This window comes from Hippopotamus amphibius, chromosome 2, assembly GCF_030028045.1.
Source record: "Hippopotamus amphibius kiboko isolate mHipAmp2 chromosome 2, mHipAmp2.hap2, whole genome shotgun sequence".
Lineage (NCBI taxonomy): Eukaryota > Metazoa > Chordata > Mammalia > Artiodactyla > Hippopotamidae > Hippopotamus > Hippopotamus amphibius.
The window spans coordinates 18,503,888-18,514,426 of NC_080187.1; the positions used below are offsets into that span (position 1 = coordinate 18,503,888).

The window sequence follows — 10,539 nt, forward strand, 5'->3', positions numbered from 1 at the left end:
GCAACACCTTGGCTCTGGGTCGGGATGCAGGCTTTGAGGCAGGCCTTAGAGATGGACTTGACCATTGATCCATTGGGTTGGAGCTGGCCTTGGCTGTCTTTATCTGACACACGGCAGCTCTAGGCCCCAGGGGTGCCTCCTTACAGTCCTAGGGATCTGCACTACTGTCCCCTCCCATTCCACAGGTGCACAGGGAGATGGAAGACTCCTTTGGGAGCTCTTGGCTCAAGAAGTCCCTAAGGTCTGGGGCACCAGAATCATTGACATTTACAACTGAAAAAAATCGTTGATGTAATAACTCTATTAATATAGATGATGAAATGGAATCCCAGGGAGAATAAGCAACTTGCTCAAAGGAATTTTACATTAGGGACAGGATTAGGACTCGAATTAGTTCCCTTTTCTCCCTTCCCCATCCAAAAAAAGTGTGTTGAGAGGCAATTTAAGGGACCATGTGTCCAAAGGTACATCTTTTATGTTTGTAACAGCTTTATTGAGATATTGTTTACACAATCGAAGGTATCTTTTGAACATTCTCTACCAGTGGTGACTTTGTGCCAAGACAAAGTTTGGGTTGAATTTCCAGAAGGGAATACAATTTTTAATTATTTCACAGTTGAGAAGATTCTCTAAGGAAAATAAAACCTGAGGGAACCACTCCTCCCACCTTTTAACCACATCCCGTTTTTCAGTTGCAATTAACATTCAGTGATTCAGCGAGGCAGCTGGTGGGAGGAGCAGGAGGTGGCATAACCAGCTGCTGCTAAATGTGACCCAAAGTGTCCATATATATCAACATATATGAGCTAGGCTGACCCCCTGCCCTGATTTTATCCAGTAACGATTCTAGTGCCTGCTTTGTTTCAGGTACCCTGCTAGATGCTGCAGATGCAGCAGTAAATTAAAAGTCGCTATGTCCTCGTAGAGCTCAGTGTAGCCTTGGAGAGAGATTGGTAATAAGGAAATCGAAATGCAAGTGTCAGTGCTGGAAGGCAGAAACACAAAATGTGGTGTGGACACCTGACTCAAACTGTGTAGAGGATCAGGAAGGGCACCCCAGAAGACCTGGAGGAGGTAAGATTTAGGAGACATTGGTGCGTAGGGAGAGGGAAAGTGTTTTAAGTAGCATGAAAGCAAGCGCTAAAACGGGCTAGGGAGGGATGGAAGCAGTGGTGAGATAAACCTAGAAAGATAAAGAGGCAGGAACAAAATCCCACTGGGTATGTAGACCGTGTTAAGGAATTTTTCCTTTTACCAGAGCATTTTAAGGCCATTTAAAGGTTTTAAGTAATATTATTAGCACTCACATTTTAAATTTGACTCTGGCTGGTGTGGGATTGGGCTTGATTTGGGATGGGAGGAAGTGCAGTAGATGGGATGCTAGATTAGATTTAAGAAGATGGGTTAGGAAGTTGTAACAGTGTTTCAGGAGGAAAATAATAGAAGCTTAAATTTTTGTAGTCATGAGAATGAAGAAAAGAATAAAAGGATGTGAAAAATATTAAGCTGCTAGTATGATGAGAACTTGATGATTGAATAGTGAGAGGTAGGAGGTGAGAGGTGAGGGAAGTGATTACAAATTGTGCCAAAGTGCCTGAGTCGAAGCTTGTGTTTCTTAAATAGGACAGAAGCAGAACAGCAGGTATTGGAGAGCAGAGTTCAGTCTTAATTATGCTGAGTGTAACTTCTCTAAAGGATATCTTCATTGAACATACCAGCCCACCATTGGCCCGCCAATTGGCAATATAAAGTGGGCAACTGGATATATACCAGTCTGGTAATCAAAAGGAAGGTAAGAGCTGAAAAACGCAGGTTTGAGACCTAGTTGCATAGGTCAGTGAAGTCATAGGGAAAAAACAGTATCTCCCAGCATAAAAATAAAGTTCCTCTTTTGCAGCTTGTTTCCTTAGAGAGCTAACTTTCCCCCTTCCACACCCAGTATTGTTTCTGGTGTTTTATTTAGAGAGGCTTTATCTCATTCAGAAAGGCTGTCCAGGCTGCCCATTGTAGACCAGTTTTTACTTGTGTAAAATGTAGGGGACATTAAGAATAGTTCTGGTACATGTTAAGTAGGTTGGAGTTAATATCCCCATTTCATTGAGGAGAAAAACAGGCATATGTGGCAATGATCACCAGAGCAGAAGAGAAGAATATATAGTTTTAGATTTTTTCCTTTATCATTTGCACCTTTCATTTAACTAACAATTAATTAACCTTTATGGAGGGTCTAGGGTATATGTGCCATCTGTATGTGCATCATACATTTCTTCCAGGGTGTCAATCAATGCAAGTTTCATTCTCCTAGATCCAGCCCCAGAGTCATGGGTCGAGTGAGATAATATGCATGCCTGCTCCCTCTCTACCCTTTGAGTGTAATATTTTTAATTTAACTTTATTTCTAACATTTTTACAGGATCATTAAATTTGTCAAACAAGTTTCAGATCCTTGGGCCTGAGAGATTTAGAGAGTTATTATTATTTTTAAGTGTAAATATTAAATGTCGTTTGACAAAAGCATATGATTTTATTCATGTGGTTGCTCAGCAATTAAACTTCTACAATTTTTTTGTTTATCATATTATGAAGTTGTTTTTAATATTTAACTCTAAACATTTGTTGTCACTCTGAAGTAGGGGGGTGGACTTCCAGCCAATATTTGGTTCAGATGATGAAACGGATGATGCTACACACACACACCAAAAGGATTTTGAAAGCTTTGTCACTCATATAATGGAGCTTTCTGGGGGGAAGCAGAGGTGGCTCTCAAGCAGGTCCAAAAATGGCTTGAGAGAGTAAGAGAAAGAGACTGGCTTGGCTTTTATATAATGGCAAGGTGAGAGGGGGGCTGCCGTGGAGTGGGGTTGGAGTGGGTTCCATGTGCTGGCTGGGGCGTGCCTGGTTTGAACTTCCCTCTGGCACCAAAGGTGGGAGCACTTAGGCTTGCCCAGATGAGGGGCCAGTGGGGAAGGGGGAGTAGTGGGGCTTGAAATCTGGCAGAGAAAAAGCATCAAATATGACGTCAGAATTTTTACTACACTTCACTCTGGATGTTTGACTGATGACTGAAATGTGCCGTGTTTCATTTAATTGAACTTGAACTTGTTAAGTAACCCATATGGCACTCTGTGAGGCCTGCAGTCTGAGGGTGGTGAGGGAAATGCAAGTTCCAGTAAGTGCCTTGTGTGAGAGCCTAATATGATATATTTTAAGACATGAAATGAGTGCCTTGGTCACTATCAATAACGTCTGGAACTCTGAAAGGGAGAAAGAGTGTCCTAGTGAGACCCTTTATTGTGGATTTACTATGTGTAGAAACATATGTGATCTTGATTTTTTTTTTTATGAATTTATTTATTTATTTATTTATTTTATTGGCTGTGTTGGGTCTTTTTTGCTGTGCACGGGCTTTCTTTTTAGTTGTGGTGAGTGGGGGCTACTCTTCGTTGTGGTGCGCAGGCTCCTAATTGCCGTGGCTTCTCTTCTTGCGGAGCACAGGCTCTAGGCACGTGGGCTTCAGTAGTTGCAGCACATGGGCTCAGTAGTTGTGGCTCACAGGCTCTAAAGCACAGGCTCAATAGTTGTGGCGCATGGGCTTAGTTGCTCTGTGGCATGTGGGATCTTCCTGGGGCAGGGATCGAACCCATGTCCCCTGCATTGGCAGGCAGATTCTCAACCACTGTGCCACCTAGGAAGCCCCCATATGACCTTGATTTTTATATTTTGGGTATCTGTGAGACAAGAGATTCCCAGCATTCTTTACCCCAAAGAGGAAACCTTGGATAGGGAATTGTCACGGCCATTGGCTAGACCAGATGAGCAGATTATTGACAATGACCCGAGTCTGTAGAAATGTACAGATGGGGCTGACTGTTGGCCTGGGCATCCAGTGCAAAGAAGACTGCGTGAAGTTTGGCCAGTTGTGCTGACTCTTGGGTCTGGTCCTATTATCAGGAACATCTCAGTTAAGGACCACAGAGCAGCAAACTCCATATCCTATGATGGTGGTGATGCCATCTATAAAGTATATAAAGTCCCTTTGCTAGTCATTCAGTTGATCCCAAGGGACTCCCCAGATGGTCAAGGCATCTGGGAAAGGGAGGGGGGTGATCTCCAGCACCATGACAAAGGAAAAAGGACTAAGGATGGGGACACCACCCTACAAATGTGATCATGCCAGAGGTTTGGCGCTGTGCTGAGCTTTCAGGGTGCTGTTTCCATGATCTCAGGCAGTGGGCATCTGGGTATGGAGGGTCACAGCCTCTGTTTCCAGGAGAGCCCAGTATGCAGCCTGATGTTGCACTGTAATGACATTATAGCGTGGAGATGAGGAGGGCTGTTTCTTGTACCAGAAATCCAGGGGCAAATTACGGTTATTATATGTGGTTCAGAGACTCCAGGAGGCATGAGAGGAGATTGCTGAAACCTTTACAGTGAAGGAGTCTCTAGGGGTCACCAAATGGAGTGCCTGCTGTATTGTAATTTGGGCAGATTCTAGAGCCTTTTGTTATACAGGATCCCACTCAAGGTAGGCTAATTTGTGGTAATAATATAAATGGGCTTAAGTAAAACTTGTAAATGAGAAATATGTTGTCTCTGAGAAACTGCAAAAGGCTTAGAAAGAGTTGGACTTAATTTTAGCATTGTAAATGCTGGTTTTGACAGTGTCAGGATTGGAATGGTCCTCAGCTAAATAACTTTCAGGAATTTAACCAAAGTGGCAGGACCTTGTACAATGTATAGAGCAATGGCCCATCCCTTTTTGTAAGTTATTTTGTGAATGTTTGTATGTCCTCCCTAAGTGTCAAATTAATGTCTTTGGAAGAGGATGTGATCAGTGTGATGTCATTACCGTACTCCTGGAGAAAGCTGGCTGTGTTAAGATCTTGTCTGTAAAGACTATGTAAAGGCATGACTGTAGAGTTACCTCATGGGTAGCCAGGTAAAAGGGGATTGTGTCCCTTTGAAGCTGGAGGCAAACTGTGAGAGGCTGTTGAAATAGGCACGAAACATGACATATCAGCCAAGTCTATGACTGAAAACTATTTACCGATTATTGATTGGATGGAATTTATGATTTTAATAATTGGTATGGAAGCCTTAATGGGCGGGAGCCTCATCGTTCAGGTTGCAGTAATCCATCATGAGGTTTCATTCAGTCTTTCCAGATTGCAAGAACAGGGTAAACTGTTCTGTTAAGTAATGAAGCAGGGGAGCATAATTAGTCATTTTCTAAATAGGTCTTGTATATGGGTTTTAAACCTCACAGGCTCTGTTTAAACTGGGCCATATTAACTATTTTAGCTAATGGGGGAGGGCGGGGTCCATGTGGTCCCATTTTGGTAAGCCAATTGTAAGTGCCAAAATTTAATTCAATTTTAATTTATTACTCATTGGGTCAGAGCATCCACTCTCAGTATGGAATATTTCAGGGTAATGGTGTTATGTCCGTGGGGAATTTAGGCAAGGCATTAGTTCTGATGATTAAGGGGAGGTATACCTATTTGTCTTCTTTACATATCCTGAAATGTCCTTAGTAACTCCCATAAGATTATAGGGGGGTACCTTGTTTAAATTCAGGGGAATTCCCACATGTAAATCTAATTTGAGCCCCAGGATTGATTAAAGCCATGAAAGTTTGGTAATTGGTACATTTCAGCAGATGTTAAAAGCTAATTCAGAGCTTAGGTTGTTGAGGTGCAAAAACCAATTAGCAATGTATAAATGTTTTTAGTAAATTTTGGATTTCTAATTGGGTCAAATTGTGACCTCTGTTTCAGTTTTTTGTTTGTTTCCTCCTCCTGTATTCACTGTTTTTTTCCTTTGGTGGTTACCCTATATAGTTTGTGGTGAGCGGCCAGGGGGAGTCCTCCCTACCCTACTCATATATTTCTAAGTTTCTTCCTCCAGAGTTGCAACTATGTGTCATCAGGATTAGGGTCTCCCTCATGGTAATGACCTTTATAGGGTTTAAGGACTCGGGGCTTAAACTGAATTTGAATTAACCCCTTGGCTATACCACAGGGGAACCATGGATACTCTTCTCCATAACCCTGAAGATCAGGATCTTTTGTTTTGGCCAACAGTGACGTAGCAGCAGCAAAGACGTTTTGTAGAGTCCTAGTGAGCCATCTGCTTTTAGAGTGTAGATCACAGCGTCCCACATGGTGACTGCTCTTCCTGCACATGAACCAACACCAGTGGACCCACAATATTGCACAGGATATCAGTATTTCCTCTGAGCACTTTATAGAAGGGGGCAATGCCTGGTTGAGACAACCAACCAGTAGTCACAGGGCAAGTCATTCCCCTGAAGTCACAGCTTATGCTGGAATCTAGACACATGATTCCATCTGAGACACAGATAGATCTGGACCAAGACACACGACCCAGGGCCAGTTTGTTCCTGCCCCTAAAGGCCAATTATTGTATCTTCCAACTCAGTTCAGTTAAATCTATAAGAGAGGCATGTAGGGCTCAGCAAAGGCAGCGCAAACAGCACAGCTCAAAGCAGTGTTGCCAGCAAGCAGTGCTTCAAAAAACAAGTTAGCAAACCAAAGCAAGAGAATAAAGACCCCCTGGGATGGTGGCCATTGCCTAAATACTGCTAGCTGTGAAAGTCTTTGTGGTTATACTGCAGAGAAAAGGGGGACCCACCCAAAACTTGGTTCAGATGTTGAGATTGATGATGCTATACATCCACCAAGTGGGTATGAAAAGATTTCTAACTCACATGATGAGGGTTTCTGGGGAGAGCAATGTGGGCTCCCAAGCAGGTCCAGAAATGGCTTGAGAGCAGGAAAAGGAGGCCAGCTTGGTTTTCATGGTGGCTTGGAGGTGGGGCTGGGGTGAGGATTCCTGTGCAGAGGCTAGGACTTGTGTGGTTAGGACTTTCCATTGGCATCAAAAGTGGAGTACTTGAGGTTTCTTAGCAGCATGTCCAGATGTAGGGCAGAAGATGAAGACAGAATGGTGGGTTTTGAAAGCTGTCAACATCAAACATCAAAAAGGCAGTAAGACTCTAGTACAAAGAGATTACAAAACTCACTTAGCTTAGGCTTTTGAGGGTGAGCAACTGGATATTATTTCAGGATTTTAAAAAAGCAGAAAATTTATTTCTGAGACAGTGTCATCAGGCATTTGCAGTAAGGAGATAGAATGGGGGGAGCGGGGTACTTTCAACCACACCTTCTTCTTCCACCTTGGCCTCCCTCGGGTCTCCGAGGAGATCCTGATTCATATCCTATCACCTCCGTAGGCATGAAGCCTCCTTGAGGCACAGTTATTGGTAGGAGTAAACAATACGGCTTAGGACAGGAAAGAGAGAACCACTTCCATTATTACTTGAAGGGTCATGGACAAATGGATCCCTTTCGACCTTTGAATTGCTTTAATGCCCACTCACTGCTGTGGTTTGAACTTCCTGCTGGTGCCGACGTCTCACTCTTCCCTGGAATGTTGTACCTGTGTGCATGACGCTCCCTGTACTTGCAAGGCCCTTCAGCAACCAGAACCTCTCAACTAGAAGCAGGCTTTTCTTAAACATTTGGCACTCTATTTCTATCTTGTGCAGTTTATCTTATTCTTCTGTATATTCATATTGTTTTTTACATTTCTTATCTCTCCAGCCAGGCTATAAACTTCTTGACTGCAGGGTTCATGATCAATTCATCTTTGCATTTATTACTCATATAATTACTGCTATTAATAAAAAACAGTAGATGTCATATGTCTAATGAGTAAGCGAATGAATAAATGAAAGAATGAAATCTCAATCTTAATATTCTGTGAAAATATACAGTGGCATAATAGTTATAGCTAGGTAAACTGAGTAAATCACCAAAAGAAAATCCTGGTTTTATTTTTATAGGAAAGATATGCATTTGACTTACAGTCACAGAAATTCTTTGTGTTTTCACTCAGGATTTCAGTGAGTTGCTAAATAAATTTCTTTGAGGGAAATAAACATGTTCCTCACCAGTTTCATATAATCCTTCTATCACAAAAAAAGTGGGTAATTTTATCAGATATTTAATTTACTATAATATTAAGATATTTGGTGTTTTACACCCAACATTTCTTCAGAACAATGCAGTAAACAGTATCATTTTATTACTTATGAGAAAACTGAGGCTGAGGCTAAGTGACTCAGTGGTCATAGAACTAATAAGTGGAGGAACCAAGACTGAACTCATATATTACCTCCACCTAACAATGAGATTTATGGCTTATTTTAATTTTTGTAATTATTTGAGTTAACGAATGTTGACCTGGAGGAAAAATCACTTTATGCTAGCCAACTGCTGGAATAGCTAAACATGCATGTTTCTGCCAAAAGAGTCAAGATGCCATCCTAATTACTTTAATCAAATAATTAGCCTTTAGGTTTTATGTGCAGCTTTCCTAGTGGGATACACTGTTGTGAAAGTTTTGCCTCTGCTCCTCTGGCAATCCCACTCTTCTTCTGATAGGCTTTTTAATTAAGAAGCTGAGCAGTGTGGCTGAATCACCAATGCAGGTCTGAAATCTATCCCAGTGTTAACTTGAAAAATTTGCATCAGTTCACCATCAGGGGAAGGAGGTCTTTGTCCCCTATGATGGAAATCACGTTTTCTGAACACCTCACATTTTCTGACTTAGGTACCTTTATATATACTATCCCACTAGTGTATTTTCATTTTTACAACAGCCCTTTAAAACATAAACTGTCGTTTCCGTTTACAAGATGAGGAAACAGTAGCTCAACAGAGTGGTAGTTAGCAAGTGATCCAGGGTCACAATAGTTGGGGTAGAGTAAGCAGTTGGACCAAGGTGGGGCTGATTACAAAGTACAGGTTCTTTCTACTACTCTAATGTAAACGTGATAAAATTACAGCAAGAATTATGTGAAAACATTGGGTGAAAACTCAACCACAATTCTAATTGGTAAAATAATTAAAATCATAGAGCTAGAAGGGATTTTAGTGATGATCTAACCCAACTTTCTTATTTTGTAGATAGGGACACTGATGCAGAGGTATGGTGATCAGCTGAGACCACACAGCTAGTTAAGAGGCAGAGCTGTGATTCAGATCCAGACCAAGCCAGTGACTTTCCCACTAGACTGCACTGCCAGTCCCAGAGCTACCTAACTTCAGACTTAGTCAGGGTACCATGAATATTAATGATATTGACAAGATATAGCCCAAGTTCTTCAGTGTAAGTATTTTGCTAGACAGCCTCCTACCTCACCACTGCCCTGCTTGTAAAATTCATCCAGGCATCTGCTGTTTCTTATCTGTAATTTGTTTTGTGCTCCTTTGGGGAGCTGCAAGTCCTGAGTGCAAATCAGCAGCCTAGTCAGGTACAAGGTAGAGCCCTGAGTTTCATCCTAGGCTCTGCCTTCCATTTTCCTCCTACAGAGCTGGATAACACTTCACTTTTAAGAGGCCATTAATCAGTACTAGATTAAAAGTACAACTACTTAAGCATTACTTGTCTTACCCACAGGAACACAAAGACTCAAGCCAAGTTTATCCTGCTGACTGGAATAATGCAGTAGCTGTCTGTGGACTATCTCAGGCTGGAGTGTACATTGGGATTGACCCTCACAATCATTCAGATAGTGCCTGTTCCTGGCCTTTGAGGAAGCCCAGGGCAATGGAATACAATTCCAGATACTTCAGAAAGACTGTGAAATAACTTATGAGAAAGTAGACAAATTAATATTACTTTTTTTCTTTTCTAAACAGCTGGCATAGCGCTGGGCTCACAGTAGGTATTCAGTAAATATTGAATGACTCATTGCTCCAAAACCTTAAATTCTATATAATTACTCAGAATGATAAAGAAAAGCAGGGACTTAATGAACCTGTAAGTCATCTGTCTGCCTTAATCTTTTATCCAATGTAAGGGTGTTGGGTAGGAAGACTCAGGTTACTGGAAGGCTTACCATCGCCATCAAGTCATGTAAGTAACAGCCAATTAAATAACTGAGGACATACTGTATGTTAGGCACCATGCTATGTGCTCTTAGCTAGAGATTAAATCTAACCCTTAATAAAGCTCAAATATATGGGCAAATAATTGCAACACAGTGAACTATACAATAATAGAAACATGAAATAGGTAGAGTGACAGTAAAAAGGGAACAGGTGACCAGATTTACTTGGGGTGACCAGATTTACTTGGAGACTTATGGCCAGAGGGAGGAAATGCCTGAGAAAGGCTTTGGTTGGCAAATAGGAACCTGCAACAGTAGGAAAGATGGAAGGTATTATTCGGAGTGGTTGGATAACCTAACTGAACAACTCAATAAAAGAAGATAATAGCTCTCACTGATTGAGTATGCCAAGAACTGTAGCAGGTATTTTAACATCTATTATCTCACATCTTACACCCATTATGGAGGCAGGGATTATTTTCCTTATTTTCCAGAAGAGGAAGGGGTGACATTGCCCATGGCCACATGGCTAATAAGATGGAACTGGAAGATAAGCAATGCTGTAGTTTAGTGGTTTTCAGAAAGTGTTCTGTAGATTCACGAGTTTTGCAATTGTACAT

At 41.6% G+C, this 10,539-nt stretch overlaps 1 protein-coding gene across 4 annotated transcripts in view; it reads left to right on the top strand.

Moving 5' to 3' along the window:
* ASTN2 (astrotactin 2) overlaps positions 1-10,539 on the top strand; it is an 887,719-nt gene that overhangs the window by 650,235 nt on the left and 226,945 nt on the right. The gene's annotated exons all lie outside the window — the stretch shown is intronic.